This window comes from Nicotiana tomentosiformis, chromosome 6 (genome assembly GCF_000390325.3).
Source record: "Nicotiana tomentosiformis chromosome 6, ASM39032v3, whole genome shotgun sequence".
NCBI lineage: Eukaryota > Viridiplantae > Streptophyta > Magnoliopsida > Solanales > Solanaceae > Nicotiana > Nicotiana tomentosiformis.
In genome coordinates, this window is record NC_090817.1 from 22,655,602 (window position 1) to 22,672,173 (window position 16,572).

A 16,572-nucleotide genomic window follows, 5' to 3' on the forward strand; every position below is an offset into this window, starting at 1 on the left:
TTTGACCCTGTTTCCACTTACTCTTACATTTCATCGTATTTTTCTTATTATCTGGATATGCCCCGTGAGTCCTTAGTTTCATTTATTCATGTATCTTCGCCGGTGGGCGATACTATTATTGTGGATTGTATATATCGGTCGTGTGTAGTGACTACTGCAGGATTAGAGACTAGAGTTGATCTCTTATTGCTTAGTATGGTATATTTCGATGTGATCTTGGGTATGGATTGGTTGTCTCCATGTCATGCTATTTTGGATTTTCATGCTAAGACCGTGACGTTGGTAATGCCAGGATTTCCAAGGATTGAGTGGAGAGGTTCTCTAGACTAAGTCTCCAGCAGAGTGATTTCATATTTGAAAGCCCAATGGATGGTTGAGAAGGGGTTCTTATCGTATTTAGCCTTTGTGAGGGATGTTGGTGCTGATTATCCTACTATTGATTCTGTTCCGATGGTGCGAAACTTTTCGGATGTGTTTTCTACTATTGACTGTGTGCACTAGGCTTGCTCAGGCGGTCACAGTTCCGGTCGCAACAGCCACTTCACAGGGTAGCGAATTCTTCGCATGGCGGGTATTCTAGAGGCCAGTAGGGTCTCGTTCACTACTTTTCAGTTTATTGGGGCTGCCTTCAGATGGTGGGAGGCTTTTGAGAGGTGCAGGCCATTCGGTGCTGCACAACTTACGTGGCATAAGTTCTCCGTTCTCTTTTTGGATAAGTTCATGCCGTAGTCTAGCAGGGAGGAGCTGCGCATGTAGTTTGAGCAGCTATGTCAGGATGGCATGTCTATGAACCAGTACGAGATGAGGTTTTTAGAGTTGGCTCGTCATGCAGTTTGGTTGGTTCCCACTGATAGGGAGAGGATTAGGAGGTACATTGATTACCTCACCTATCAGTTGTGGTTGCTTATGACTCAGGAGAGGGTATTCGGTGCTAAGTTCGATGAGGTGAATGATATTGCTTGGAAGATAGAGATAGTCTGTAGTCAGGAGCATGAGGAGAAAGATGCCAAGAGACCTCGAGATTCGTGTAGTTTTGGTGGTGTTCCTTTTCGGGGCAGAACTACCATAGCAGGGGTCGTCATTATAGGCCCGCTCAGATGACTCGTCCAATTTACCATGGTGCATCATCTAGCCATGGTTCTTATAGCGCTCGTCTGGGTCATTTATCTCTTAGTGTTCTTCCAGCTCAAAGTTCATCCCGTGCTCCTTCTGGGGGCAATCCTACTACAATAGGGGTCATCCTTATAGGCCCGCTCAGATGACTCGTCCAGTTCACCATGGTGCATCATATAGACATGGTTCATACAGTGCCCGTCCGGGTCAGTCATCTCTCAATGCTCTTCTAGCTCAAAGTTCATCCCGTGCTCCTTTAGTTCAGGGTTCATCTGCACCGGGTTCTTCTAGCTGGTATCCTCGTTCTCGGGGCACAATCCAGTCACCACCACCATTGTTGGATCGGAGTTGCTACGAGTTTGGGGAGCTTGGTCATATCAGGAGGCAGTGTCCCCGCTTCTTGGGAGGTTCAGTTTAGCAGAGGGGTTAGACTGTGACTTCAGTATTAGTTACTTCACCAGTAGCCCAGCCAGCTCAGGGTGGGGCTCAGGCAGCTAGGTGCCGCCCTATAGGGAGGCGAATCAGGTGGCGGTCAGGCCTGATTTTATGCTATTCCCACTACACCAGATGTCGTTGCTTCAGACACAGTGATCACATGTATTGTCTCAGTATGCCACATGGACGCTTCTATATTACTTGACCCTAGTTTAAGTTATTCGTATGTATCATCATATTTTTCTCATTATCTGGATATGCCCTGTGAGTCCTTAGTTTCATCTATTCATGTATCTACGCCGGTGGGCGATACTATTGTTTTGGACTATGTATATCGGTCGTGTGTAATGACTATTGCGGGATTGGAGACTAGAGTTGATCTCTTATTGCTTAGTATTATTGATTTCGACGTGATCTTGGGTATGGATTGGTTGTCTCCATGTCATTCTATTTTGGATTTTCATACTAAGACTGTGATGTTGGTAATGCCAGGATTGCCAAGGATTGAGTGGAGAGGTTCTCTAGACTAAGTCCCCAGCAGAGTGATTTCAATTTGAAAGCCCAATGGATGGTTGGGAAGGGGTTCTTATCGTATTTAGCCTTTGTGAGGGATGTTGGTGCTGATTCTCCTACTATTGATTCTATTCCGATGGTGCGAGACTTTTTGGATGTGTTTTCTACTATTGATTGTGTGCACTAGGCTTGCTCAGGCGGTCACAGTTCCGGCCGCAACAGCCACTTCACAGGGTAGCAGATTCTTCGCACGGCGGGTATTCTGGAGACCAGTAGGGTCTCGTTCACTACTTTTCAGTTTATTGGGGCTGCCTTCAGATGGTGGGAGGCTTTTGAGAGGTGCAGGTCATTCGGTGCAGCACCACTTACATGGCATAAGTTCTCTGTTCCCTTTTTGGATAAGTTCGTGTTGTAGTCTAGCAGGGAGGAGTTGCGCATATAGTTTGAGCAGATATGTTAGGATGGCATGTCTGTGAACCAGTACGAGATGAGGTTTTTAGAGTTGGCTGGTCACGCAGTTTGGTTGGTTCCCACTAATAGGGAGAGGATTAGGAGGTTCATTGATTGCCTCACCTATCAGTTATGGTTGCTTATGACTCGGGAGAGGGTATTCAGTGCTAAGTTCAACGAGGTGAATGATATTTCTTGGAAGATAGAGATAGTCTGTAGTCAGGAGCATGAGGAGAAGGAGGCCAAGAGACCTCGAGGTTCAAGCAGTTTTGGTGGTGTTCCTTTTCGGGGCGGTCCTACCACAGTAGGGGTCGTCCTTATAGGCCCGCTCAGATGACTCGTCCAATTCACCATGGTGCATCATCTAACCATGGTTCTTATAGTGCGCATCTGGGTCATTCATCTCTCAGTGTTCTTCCAGCTCAAAGTTCATCCCGTGCTCCTTCTGGGGGTAGTCCTACCACAACAGGGGTCGTCCTTATATGCCCGCTCAGATGACTCATCCAGTTCACCGTGGTGCATTATATATACATGGTTCATACAGTCCCCGTCCGGGTCAGTCATCTCTCAATGCTCTTCCAGCTCAAAGTTCATCCCGTGCTCCTTCAGTTCAGGGTTCATCTGCACCGGGTTCTTCTAGCTGGTATCCTTGTTCTCGGGGCCCAATCTAGTCCCCACCACCATTGTTGGATCAGAGTTGCTACGAGTATGGGGAGCTTGGGCATATCAGGAGGCAGTGTCCCCGCTTCTTGGGAGGTTCAGTTTAGCAGAGGGGTTAGACTGTGACTTCAGTATCAGTAACTTTACTAGTCGCCCAGCCATCTCGGGGTGTGGCTCAGGCAGCTAGGGGTCATCCTAGAGGGGAGGCGAATCAGGTGGCGGTCAGGCCCAATTTTATGCTATTCCCACTACGCCAGATGTCGTTGCTTCAGACACAGTGATCACATGTATTGTCTCAGTATGCCATATGGACGCTTCTATATTACTTGACCCTAGTTTAAGTTATTCGTATGTATCATCATATTTTGCTCATTATATGGATATGCCCTATGAGTCCTTAGTTTCATCTATTCATGTATCTACGCCGGTGGGCGATACTATTGTTTTGGACCATGTATATCGGTCGTGTGTAATGACTATTGTGGGATTGGAGACTAGAGTTGATATCTTATTGCTTAGTATGGTTGATTTCGACGTGATCTTGGGTATGGATTGGTTATCTCCATGTCATGCTATTCTGGATTTTCATGCTAAGACCGTGACGTTGGCGATGCCGGGTTTGCCAAGGATTGAGTGGAGAGGTTCTTTAGACTATGTTCCCAGCAGAGTGATTTCATATTTGAAGGCCCAATAGATGGTTGGGAAGAGGTGCTTATCGTATTTATCTTTTGTGAGCGATGTTGGTGTTTATACTCCTACTATTGATTCTATTTTGGTGGTGCGAGATTTTCCGGATGTGTTTCCTACAATTGACTGTATGCACTAGCCTTGCTTAGGCAGTCGCAGTTCCGGCCGTAGCAGCCACTTCTCAGGCTGGGGGAGGTACTCAGACTCCCGCCGCCCGTACTCCAGAGCATGTGATGCAGGGATTTCAGACACGGGGGGTACTTCCAGCCCAGCCAGTTGTAGCTGCTCAGGCCCAGGTGGGTCCCGTTATGACTGATGATGAGCAGAGGAGACTAAGGCCAGCGAATTCTTTGCACGACGGGTATTCTTGAGACCAGTTGGGTCTCGGTCACTACTGTTTAGTTTATTGGGGCTGCCTTCAGATGGTGGGAGGCTTATGAGAGGCGCAGGATAGTCTGTTCAGCACCACTTACATGGCATGAGTTCTCTGTTCTCTTTTTGTAGAAGTTCGTGCCGCATTCTCACAGGGAGGAGCTGCACAGATAGTTTGAGCAACTACATCAGGATGGCATGTTTGTGACCCAGTATGAGATGAGGTTTTTAGAGTTGGCTCGTCATGCAGTTTGGTTGGTTTCCACTGATAGGGAGAGGGTTAGGAGGTTCATTGATGGCCTCACCTATCAATTACAGTTGCTTATGACTCGGGAGAGGGTATTCGGTGCTACGTTTGATGAGGTGATTGATATTACTCGGCAGATAGAGATGGTCTGTAGTCAGGAGCGTGAGGAGAGGGATGCTAAGAGGCCTCAAGGTTCGGGTGGTTTCGGTGGTGTTCCTTCTAGGGGCAGTCCTACCACGATAGAGGTCGTCCTTATAGGCCCGCTCAAATGACTCGTCCAATTCACCGTGGTGCATCATCTAGCCATGGTTCATACATTGCCCATCCGGTTTAGTCATCTCTCAGTGCTCTTCCAGCTCAGAGTTCATCACGTGCTCCTTCAATTCTAGGTTCATCTGCACCGGGTTCTTCTAGAAGGTATCCTGGTTCTCGGGGCCCGATCCAGTCCCCACCACTATTGTAGGATCGGGGTTGCTATGAGTGTGGGTATTTTGGTCATATCAGGAGGCACTGTCCCCGTTTCTTTGGAGGTCCAGTTCAGTAGAGGAGTTAGACTATGACTTCAACACCAATGTTTTCACCACCTACCCAGTAAGCTCGGGGTGGGGCTTATGCGGCTAGGGGTCCCCCTAGAGGGGGAGGCCAATCAGGTGGCAGTCAGGCCCAATTCTCTGTTATTCCTGCATGGTGAGATGTCATTGCTTCAAACACAGTGATCACATGTATTGTCTCAGTATGCCATAGGGATGCTTCTGTATTATTTAACCATGGTTCCACTTATTCGTATGTATCATTATATTTTGCTCATTATCTAGATATCCCTGTGAGACCTTAGTTTCATTTGTTCATGTATCTACGTCGGTGGGTGATACTATTATTGTGGACCGTGTATATTGGTCGTGTGTAGTGACTATTGCGGGATTGGAGACTAGAGTTGATCTCTTATTGCTTAGTATGATTAATTTTGACATGATCTTGGGTATGGATTGGTTATATCCATGTCATGTTATTCTGGATTGTCAAGCTATTCTGGATTGTCATGCTAATACCGTGATGTTGGCGATGACGGGGTTGCCAAGGATTGAGTGGAGAGGTTCTCTAGACTATGTTCCTAGCAAAGTGATTTCATATTTGAAGGCCCAACGGATGGTTGGGAAGGGGTGCTTATCGTATTTAGCCTTTGTGAGGGATGTTGGTTCTGATACTCCTACTATTGATTCTATTCCGGTGGTGCAAGACTTTTCGGATGTGTTTCCTACTATTGACTGTATGCACTAGCCTTGCTCAGGCGATATCAATTCTGGCCGCAACAGCCACTTCTCAGGCCGGGGGAGGTACTCAGATTCTCGCCGCCCGTACTCTAGAGCAGGTATACAGGGACTTCAGACAGTTGGGGTACTACCAGCCCAGCCGGTTGCAGCTTCTCAGGCCCAGGTGGGTCCCGTTATGCCTGATGATGAGAAGAGGAGACTAGGGCCAGCAAATTCTTCGTACGACGGGTATTATGTAGGCCAGTGGGGTCTAGTTCACTACTTTTCAGTTTACCAGGGCTGCCTTTAGATCGTGTGAGGCTTATGAGAGGCGTAGGCCAATCGGTGCAGCACCACTTATATGGCATAAGTTCTCTGTTCTCCTTTTGGAGAAGTTCGTACTGCAGTCTCACAGGGAGGAGCTGCGCAGATAGTTTGAGCAGCTATGTTAGGATGCCATGTCTGTGACCCAGTACGAGATGAGGTTTGTAGAGTTGGCTCATCATGTAATTCGGTTGGTTCCCATTGATAGGGAGAGGTTTAGGAGGTTCATTGATGGCCTCACCTATCAGTTGCGGTTGCTAATGACTCAAGAGGGGGTATTCGATGCTACGTTCGACAAGGTAATTGATATTGCTCGGTAGATAGAGATCGTTAGTAGTCAGGAGCATGAGGAGAGGGAGGCCAAGAGGCCTAGAGGTTCGGGTGGTTTCGATGGTGTTCATTCTGGGGGCAGTCCTACTACCTAAAGGGTCGTCCTTATAGGCCCGCTCAGATGACTCGTCCAGTTCACCGTGATGCATCATCTAGCCATGGTTCATACAGTACCCGGCCAAGTCAGTCATCTCTCAGTGCTCTTTTAGCTTAGAGTTCATCCCGTGCTCCTTCGGTTCAGGGTTCATCTGCACCGGGTTCTTCTAGCGGGTATCCTGGTTCTCGAGGCTAGATCCAGTCCCCGCCACCATTGTTGGATCGGGGTTGCTACGAGTGTGGGGAGCTTGGTCATATCAGGAGGTAGTGTCCCCGCTTCTTGGGAGGTCCAATTCAGCAAAGGGGTTACACTATGACATCAGCACCAGTTACTTCACCACCCGCCCAGCGAGCTCGGGGTGGGCCTCAGGCGGCTAGGGGTTGCCCTAGAGTGAAAGGCTGCTCAGGTGGCGGTCAGGCCCGATTCTATGCTATTCCTGCCAGGCCAAATGTCGTTGCTTCAGACACAATGATCACAAGTATTGTCTCAGTATGCCACAGGGACGTTTTTGTATTATTTGACCCTTATTCCACTTATTCGTATACATGATCGTATTTTTCTCATTATCTGGATATGCCCCGTGAGACCTTAGTTTCATTTGTTCAAGTATCTACATCGTTGCGCGATACTTTTATTGTGGACTGTGTATATCGATCGTGTGTAGTGAATATTACGGGATTGGAGACTACAGTGGATCTCTTATTACTTAGTATGGTTGATTTTGACGTGATCTTGGGTATGGATTGGTTGTCTCCATGTCATGCTATTCTGGATTGTCACGCTAAGATCGTGACGTTGGCGATGCCGGGGTTGCCAAGGATTGAGTGGAGAGGTTCTCTAGACTATGTTTCCAGTAGAGTGATTTCATATTTGAAGGCCCAATGGATGGTTGGGAAGGGGTGCTTATCGTATTTTTTCTTTGTGAAGGATGTTAGTGCTGATACTCTTACTATTGATTCTGTTCCAATGGTGCGAGACTTTTCGGATGTATTTCTTGCAGACCTGCTGGGTATGCCCAGGGATATTGACTTTGGTATTGAGGTGGTACCGGGTACTCAGCCCATTTATATTCCTCCATATCGAATGGCACCAGTTGAGCTGAAGGAATTGAAAGAGCAGCTTCAGGAACATCTTGATAAGGGATTTATTAGGCCTATTGTGTCACCTTAGGGTGCACCGGTTCTGTATCTGAAGAAGAAGGATGGTACTATGCGGATGTGCATCGACTATAGGCAGTTGAACAAAGTTACAATCAAGAACAAATATCCTTTGTCGCGCATCGATGATCTCCTTGACCAGCTTCAGGGAGTGAGGGTATTCTCTAAGATTGATTTGAGGTCCGGGTATCACCAATTGAAGATTCGGGACTCGAATATTCTAAAGACGGCATTCAGGAACCGTTATGGTCATTATGATTTCCTTGTGATGTCTTTTGGGCTGACCAACTCCCCAACAACGTTCATGCATCTGATGAACAGTGTACTTCAGCCTTATCTCGACTCATTTGTCATAGTATTCATTGATGATATCCTGATGTACTCTCGTAGCCACGAGAAGCATGCCCAGCATTTGAGGATTGTGTTGCAGCGGTTGAGGGAGGAGAAGCTTTAGGCCAAGTTCTCCAAATGTGAGTTTTGGCTTAATTCAGTGGCGTTCTTGGGGCACGTGGTGTCCAGTGAGGGGATACAGTTAAATCCAAAGAATATGGAGGCAGTTCAGAGTTGGCCCAGACCGTCCTCAACTACGCAGATTCGGAGCTTTCTTGGCTTGGCCGGTTATTATCGTTGCTTCGTGGAGGGTTTCTCGTCTATTGCATCGCCTTTGACCAAATTGACCCAAAAGGGTGCTACTTTCAGGTGGTCGGATGAGTGTGAAGAGAGCTTTCAGATGCTCAATACTGCCTTCACCACAACTCCGGTTCTAGTTTTGCCTTTAGCTTCAGGCTCTTATACAGTGTATTGTGATGCTTCTCGGATCGATATTGGGTGTGTCTTGATGCAGGAGGGTAGAGTGATTGCTTATGCTTCGCGTCAGTTGAAGCCTCATGAGAAGAACTACCATGTTCATGAATTGGATTTGGCTGCCATCGTTCATGCATTGAAGATTTAGAGGCATTATCTCTATGGTGTGTCTTATGAGGTATTTACGGATCATCGGATCCTCCAGCACTTGTTCAAATAAAAGGATCTAAATTCGAGGTAGCGGAGATGGTTGGAGCTGCTAAAGGACTATGATATTACTATTTTGTATCATCCCGGGAAGGCCAATGTGGTGACCGATGCCTTGAGTAGAAAGGCAGTGAGTATGGGTAGCCTTGCATTCATTCCTGTTAGTAAGAGACCTCTTGCAGTTAATGTTCAGGCCTTGGACAACCAGTTCGTGAGATTAGAAGTTTCAGAGCCCAGCTGGGTTCTAGCTTGTGTGGTTTCTCGGTCTTCCTTATATGATCGCATTAAAGAGCACCATCATGATGATCCCCATTTGCTTGTGCTTAAGGACACGGTTCAGCACGGTGATACTAGGGATGATACTATTGGGGATGATCGGGTGTTGAGGATATAGGGTCAGATTTGTGTGACTAATGTAGATGGGCTACATGAGTCGAATCTTGAGGAGGCCCACAGTTTGCGGTATTCCATTCATCCAGGTGTCGCAAAGATGTACCAAGACTTGAGGAAATATTATTGGTGGAGGAGAATGAAGAAGGATATAATGGGGTTAGTAGCTCGATGCCTAAATTGTCAGCAGGTGAAGTATGAGCATCAAAGACCGGTCGGATTGCTTTAGAGGCTTGAGATTCTGTAGTAGAAGTGGGAGCGTATCACCATGGATTTTATAGTTGGGATCCCACGGACTTCGAGGAAGTTTGATGCTATCTGGGTGATTGTGGATTGGCTGACCAAGTCCGCGCACTTATTCCAGTTGGGACTACATATTCTTCGGAGCGGTTGGCTGAGATTTACATCCGCGAGATTGTTCGCCTTCATGGTGGCACTATTCAGATATTGGAGGACATGATACGCATTTGTGTCATAGATTTTGGGGGTTCTTGGGATCAGTTTCTGCCGCTCACGGAGTTTGCCTAAAACAATAGCTACCAGTCGAGCATTCAGATGGTTCCGTATGAGGCTTTGTATGGAAGACGATGTCAATCTCTGGTGGGTTGGTTTGAGATGGGTGAGGATAGGCTATTGGGTACTGACTTGGTTCAGGATGCTTTGGACAACGTTAAATTGATTAGAGATCATCTTCGCACGACGCAGTCTAGACATAAGAGTTATGCTGATAGAAAGGTTCGTGATGTCTCTTACATAGTTGGGGAGAAGGTACTGCTCAAGGTTTCACCCATGAAGGGTGTTATGAGGTTCAGGAAGAAGGGAAAGTTGAGCCCTCGGTATATTGGGCCGTTTGAGGTGCTTTAGAGGATTGGAACGGTGGCTTACAAGCTTGCCTTGCCGCCTAGTTTGTCGAGTGTGTATCCAGTATTTCATGTTTCTATACTCCGGAAGTATGTCGATGATCCATCTCATGTTTTGGATTTCAGCACGGTTTAGTTAGATACTGATTTGACTTATGATGTGGAGCCGGTTACAATTATGGATCGACGGGTTCGAAAGTTGAGGTCAAAGGACATAGCTTCAGTAAAGGTGTAGTGGAGAGGTCAGCCATTTGAGGAGGCTACTTGGGAGACCGAGCGGGAGATTCGGAGCAGATATCTACGCCCATTTGAGACTCCAAGTATATTTCTAGACCCGTTCGAAGATGAATATTTATTTAAGAGGGGGAGGATGTAACGACCTGGTCGGTCGTTTTGAAAGTTGTAGCCCCGTTCCCCCCATTTACTGCTCATTTTATACTTTATAGTTGTTATGTAGCTTGCTGGAGTAGTTGGTTTGGGTCCGGAAAGATTTCGAAATGAGTTGAGACACTTAGTCTCAAGATAGGAAGCTTAAGTTGAAATGGTTGACCAAATGTTGACTTATGTGTAAACGACTTCGGAATGGAGTTTTGATAGTTCTGTTAGCTTCGTCGGGTGATTTTCTTCTTAGGAGTATGTTCGAATTGTGATTTGTAGTTCCATAGTTGAATTAGGCTTGAAATGGCGAAAATTGAAAATCTGGAAGTTTGATCGAGAGTGGACTTTATGGTTACCGGGCTCCGATTGGGGTTCCAGGAGTTGGAGTAGGTCTGTGGTGTCATTTGTGACTTGTGTGCAAACTTTGAGGTCAATCGGATGTGATTTGATAGGTTTCAGCGTCGTTTGTAGAAGTTGGAATTCCTTAGTTGAGATAGGCTTGAATCAGGGTGTGATTCATGTTTTGGATGTTGTTTGATGTGATTTGAGGGCTCGACTAAGTTCGTATGATATTTTGGGACTTGTTGGTACATTTGATTGAGGTCCCGGAGGCCTCGAGTGAGTTTCGGATGGGTAACAGATTAATTTTGGACTTGGTGTTATGGCTGAAGATTTGCTAATGTCTGTATCTGGTTTCTTTATACGCGATCGTGTGGATAGGTCCGCGATCGTGTAGGCTTGTTTGGGGCAGTGTTGATTTTTACACTATGCACTCACAAGAGGGGGTACGCGATCGTGTAGGTTGGCCAGGCTGTGCATCGCGAACACGAGGGCATAGCCACGTTCGCGAAGACGAGAGGGGAAGTTGGTTCACACGCAGTTATGCTTTGCGATCGCGTGAGGGTGGACGTGATCGCGTACGTCTGAAGGAGCAGAGTTTCGCGTTCACATGGAGGACTCCGCGTTCGCATAAGGTTAATTTGTGGGAGCAACATTTTGTGCTTCGCGATCACGTGGGATTTGCCGCGATCGCGATGAAGGATGACTGGGCAGAAACTTAAATATTTCAAAACGAGGGTTTGAGTTCATTTTCACAATTTGCTTTTGGGAACTCGGTGGGAGGCGATTCTTGGAGAGAGTTTCAAGTGGGTGATTGGGGTAAGTGATTCTTACTTAGTTTTGGTTAAATTCCATGTTTATGTCTTTGATTTTATCATTTAATTAGTGATTTGGGGTGGAAAATTGGGGGGAAATGGAGGAAAGTTCTTAGGCCAAATTTTGAGGAATTGATTTAGATTTTCATATAGAATTTGAGGAATTTTAGTATGGGTGGACTCGTGGTTGAATGGGTGTTCAGATTTTGTGACTTTTTTCAGATTCTGAGGCGTGGGCCCGGGGGTGACTTTTGAGTTGACTTTTTGACTTTTGATTAAGAATTTAGCATTTTTATATGGAATTGATTCCTATAGCTTGAGTTGATCGTATCGAAATTTTTGTGGCTAGGTTCGAGGCATTCGGAGGCTGTTTCGCGAGGCAAAGGTGTGTTTTAGTAGAGATTTGTGCGATTTGAGATAAGTAATACTTCTAAACTTGGTGTTGAGGGTATGAAACCCCGAATTACGTGTTATGTAATTGATGTTGAGGTAACGCGCATGCTAGGTGATGGGCGTGTGGGCATGCACCGTAGAAATGGTAATTTAGTAGATTCCATGAAACTGTGTAGCTATCTTATCTAAACATTTTTACTGTACATTATGGGTTAGAGCACTTGAGCTGTAATTTATGTTAGAAATCATGTTTAGGCTATATGCTGGCACTATTGGGACCTACAGTGGTCGTTCTTTGTTGTTGAGTTATTTGCTTAATTATAGTTATGTACTCAGTCGCATTCATCATTTCATATCATATCTCAGCCTCTGATATTGTATATTGTCACATCTCGCATCATTGATTAGGGCTGCTTAGTATGAGCGTTGTGAGCCCGAGAGACTAGAGATCGTTATAATGTTTGTTTTTTACTTGGACTCCATGAAAGAACAAAAATACAGGGATTATTTATTAACTTTGATTCCAAAAAAAAAAAATACACTGAACAACTTCAACAAGAGAGAAAATTTTTTTAATATATTTATGGACAAGTTATTAATTGTTTAAATCATGTTTAGGGTATTGATCTAATTAATTAAATCTTAGCCATTAATTTTAACTTATGCCATGTGCCCCTAATCTAAACTAGAACTTGGGAAAATGGAGAGGATTCGGATCCCTTTTATCGTGCTTTGAGGTAACGTTTTGGACTCCCAGTGAAAGACGTAAGGGCATCTCCAACCCTGAAACCATTTTTTATACCAAAATGGTGCAAATTAACTCTAACCCATTACACTATTATTTATATCAAAAAGGAATATTCCTTTTATATTCCTCTCTCTCTTCTATATTATATTATTTTCTTTATAAAAGAAATCCTTTCTTTTTTCTTTTTTACATATTTATCACATATAATTCATATTTCTTTTTTATATAACTATTTAATATAAAATTATTTTATACCTTTCATTTTTAACTAATATAAATTATAAGTAAATATTATACATTATACATATTAATGTATAATTCAAATAAAAATAAACTCATTGATAAGATAAAATAAAATAAATATTACATTGTGGTAAAATTTATTGTCGAATTTTTACATAAATATTCAACTTACAAGATTAGTATGTCACTCCCATAAATGCTCTATTAATGCATTATAAAGTGCAAAATGAGCATCTTTGTCTTTAATATTTTTGTGCCGGTCTAAAAATTATTCAAATCAGTAATTTTCATCTACTACCATTTCTACTAAATTTAAATGAGGATTTTGCAGGTGATTCCACATTATCACAATGACCTATTAGGGTGAAGAAAGCAAAATTGAAGAGAAAAATCGATGAAGGTTTTTCATCGGCTATGAAAATGGTCCAATCAGAAAACACTCGGCTTGTTAAATTGTTGGCAAAGTCAAGTGCAGACAAGCAACGAGTTATGGAGATAAAAGATAGAGCTTTGAAACTAAAAGAATTTAAAGAAGCAAATAAAATTTTATTGTCGAATTTAGATTCTATTGATGATCCAAATATTCGTGAATTTATTCGACAAGAACAAAAACGAATACGGATAAAAGAAGTCAACAATTTCAACAGTCACAACCACAACAATCCTTTGCCCCATACACTCAATATTTTAATGATATTGGTGGATCTGGAAGCGGCCTTCCATAGTACTAGATTATTGTTGTAATTTTCTCATCCCATTATGTTATTTAATGTATTTTCAATTTTAATCTATATCAGTCGCTACTGTATTAAATATTTATTTTTTATGATAATCAATGAACATTGTGTTATTTATTAACAACATATTATATTTCAAATTTGTACTTTTTATTTTTTTGTTGGTTATATATTTTTATACAATTATAACTTATAATTTTATATAAAAATAAAATATACAAAAATTAATTTTTAAAAATTATACACCAAAATTAAAATATAAAATTAATATTATAAAGATATTACATAAAAACTATATGTAATTATAAAATTATAATATGTTAAATTAAAAGTGTTATATAATAATAGATAATAATAAAATAATGATGAATAATAATGGTATTGATGAATAGTGTTATACCAAATTTAGTGTAACACTATTCACACACCAAAATGGTATAAGAAATAGTGTTAGGTTGGAGTAAAAAAATACCAAATCTTACACTAAAATGGTGTTTAGTGTCAAAATTGGTGTTGGGTTGGAGATGGTCTAACGGTTGTTTATTAATTAATAAGGAATTGAATGAGATACGTAGAGTTGTCAATATAGGCTTGGCCCATTGGGCCAGCTCAACCCAGCCCGTGATTTAGCAGGGTTAGGCTAGAGTTTTTGAGCCACATTTAAAAATGAGGCTTTTAAGCCTGGCCCGAATAAGCCTGTGGCCCGTGAGGCTTGACTGAGGTTGGGCTGGGCCGGCCCATGGGCCTAATAAAAATAATTATTTAAAATATATAAAATATAAAAAGTATACTGCCTCCAGCGATGCAAAGTAAGAATTGGATCTTTACTTAGTGGAACCAAAGCTTGATCTTGAGAAGTTCCAAGAGATGGATGTTGTCATGTATTGGATGGACCATTCTAGAAAATATCCCGATCTTTCAGTGATGGCGCGTGATGTACTTAGTATTCCTATTACCACTGTAGAATCGGAATCAATATTTAGCATTGGTGGGCGTGTTCTGTCAAAGTACAGAAGTTGCATCCATCATGAAAATGTCCAAACACTTGTTACTACTCGAAATTGGTTGTACGACTTTTCCCACATTCAAACTGATAATATTTTTTTATGTGAATTTGAATATTATTAGTTTTAAAATTCAATTATTCTTAATAATTAACTAATTAATATTGCATATGAATTGTAGATGTAGATAAAAGTAAAGATGTTAAGACAACCTTGTCTCAAGCGGATTCAAATGTGTTTCATGAAGATGAGGTATTGGATATCCCATAAGCGTCATGGACGTTTTCTTGAATAGTTTATTTTGAGTTTTGACTTTTAGTAAATGAACTATAATCTTGTCTTTTACTTTTTTAGTGTTTATTGTGATATATTGGAACAATAAAAAAAGTTATTAAGTTTCGCAAAATTTTTCCAATAAGACATCACCTTGCTAATTCTCAGCTTTATATATAAATAAATATATAGATGTGTAATGGTGAGGCAATTTACAATCGAATACTCAGACTGAGGTTATATTTAAACATTGTAACAGAGGGGTAATTAAATATTATCCTTTTCCGATTTATAGTAAACGTAACATTTCAAAACTCAAACAGCCTGTAGATGCCATTTTGTTCCATCTCATCCCAAATTTCCAGAAGTATTTCCCATGCCCATCCTCAGCAGCCCTAAAAGCAATTGTCACCACATCGGCTGCGCACACATGAGGGAGTTTACAGTTTAGCAATTTTTCAGGAATAAAATAAAAGAAGAAGTAGTAGAAGAAGAAGAAAGAAAGAAAAATTAATGAAATCAGTAAATTAAGGGTCTCTTAGAATCATACTAATGACTTCTCATATTTGGATATGGTGAAGGATTGGTATTGCTCCAAGTCACCCTGTTACTGCGACCTCGGATTAAATCATTCCTGACTTCTTTTGGCATATGTAGAAATAAACAAGATATAATTAAATAACTAAAAATAAATTCTTTCTTAAAACATAAACTTTTAAATGAGTTGGTCCTACTCTTTAACTAGAATTTACCTTGGGATTTTATAGGGGACAACTCCAAGATCCTGGCTTGGCTTTGCAGACACCACTCATCCATTGATAACATGAGAATTATTACAAGAAGACAATAGAAAACAGCAACCTTCTTCATTTCTGGATATTGCAAATTTAACGTGCCGCACTGTTTGTTTCAAGTATAGAGAAGATTTGTTTTTTTGGTGATATGTTAAATTGTAGTTGTGATGAAAAAACTAATCCCACCTAAAATACCCATTTTATTCTGCGTTGCAGTAGTGCTTCTAACGCACTTGGACCAGAGTCAATATAACGAATGTATGAGTGGGACATCTTCGGTCAAAAAAGCTAATTAAGAAGAAAACCCAAAATCTGGTAGTTTTCCAAATGTTAGAAAATAATATTAGAAAGAAAGCTATGAAGCGTGAATAAATTCATTGTCCTTGAAGAGACAGTGTCTATTTTTTTCTAATAACTTAATTGTATAAATACTTTTCTTTTGTACCGGTTACCGTGTATAAAATTTAAACTCATTTACATATTCAAGAATACTTGGTGAACTTCACCTATTCTTACATCTATAAATAAGCTATAAATAGTTTCTCGCCAAGCTAATAATAATCTTTGTCCATTTTTTATTTCACCATTGATTTGTGTGACTTTTCCTTCGGTAGACTTATGATGGCAGACTTTTGAGCCACCCAGGAGCACTCATGATTGTAGACTTATGAGTTTTAAAAAAAGGATTTAAAACAAATACACAAGAATGCAAAACTTAAAATTTGAACCAACAACCTAAAATACTTTTTTAATCGGGTCTTTACTAAGATAAAATAAATTTCTTATGTATAAAGATCTTCTCTTTTTTTTTTTTAATTATCCTATTTGAGCTATATAATTTCTGACGAAAAAGATTCTATTAAATTTATTTGGACCATGTAACTCCGCCTTGTGCAGTACTAATCGTGAAATAATCTTTATTCATACCGTTTTTTGCTGAAATTTATTTACA

The 16,572-nt window shown here is 41.9% G+C and overlaps 1 long non-coding RNA gene across 1 annotated transcript; it reads right to left on the reverse strand.

Annotated features, from left to right (window-relative positions):
* Positions 1–15,020: 15,020 nt before the first annotated feature.
* Positions 15,021–15,792, reverse strand: LOC104115627 (uncharacterized). Its single transcript, XR_690652.4, has 3 exons — positions 15,579–15,792; positions 15,377–15,467; positions 15,021–15,246 (listed from the first exon to the last, which is right to left on the reverse strand). It is a non-coding gene; the product is annotated as an uncharacterized lncRNA (long non-coding RNA).
* Positions 15,793–16,572: the final 780 nt, after the last annotated feature.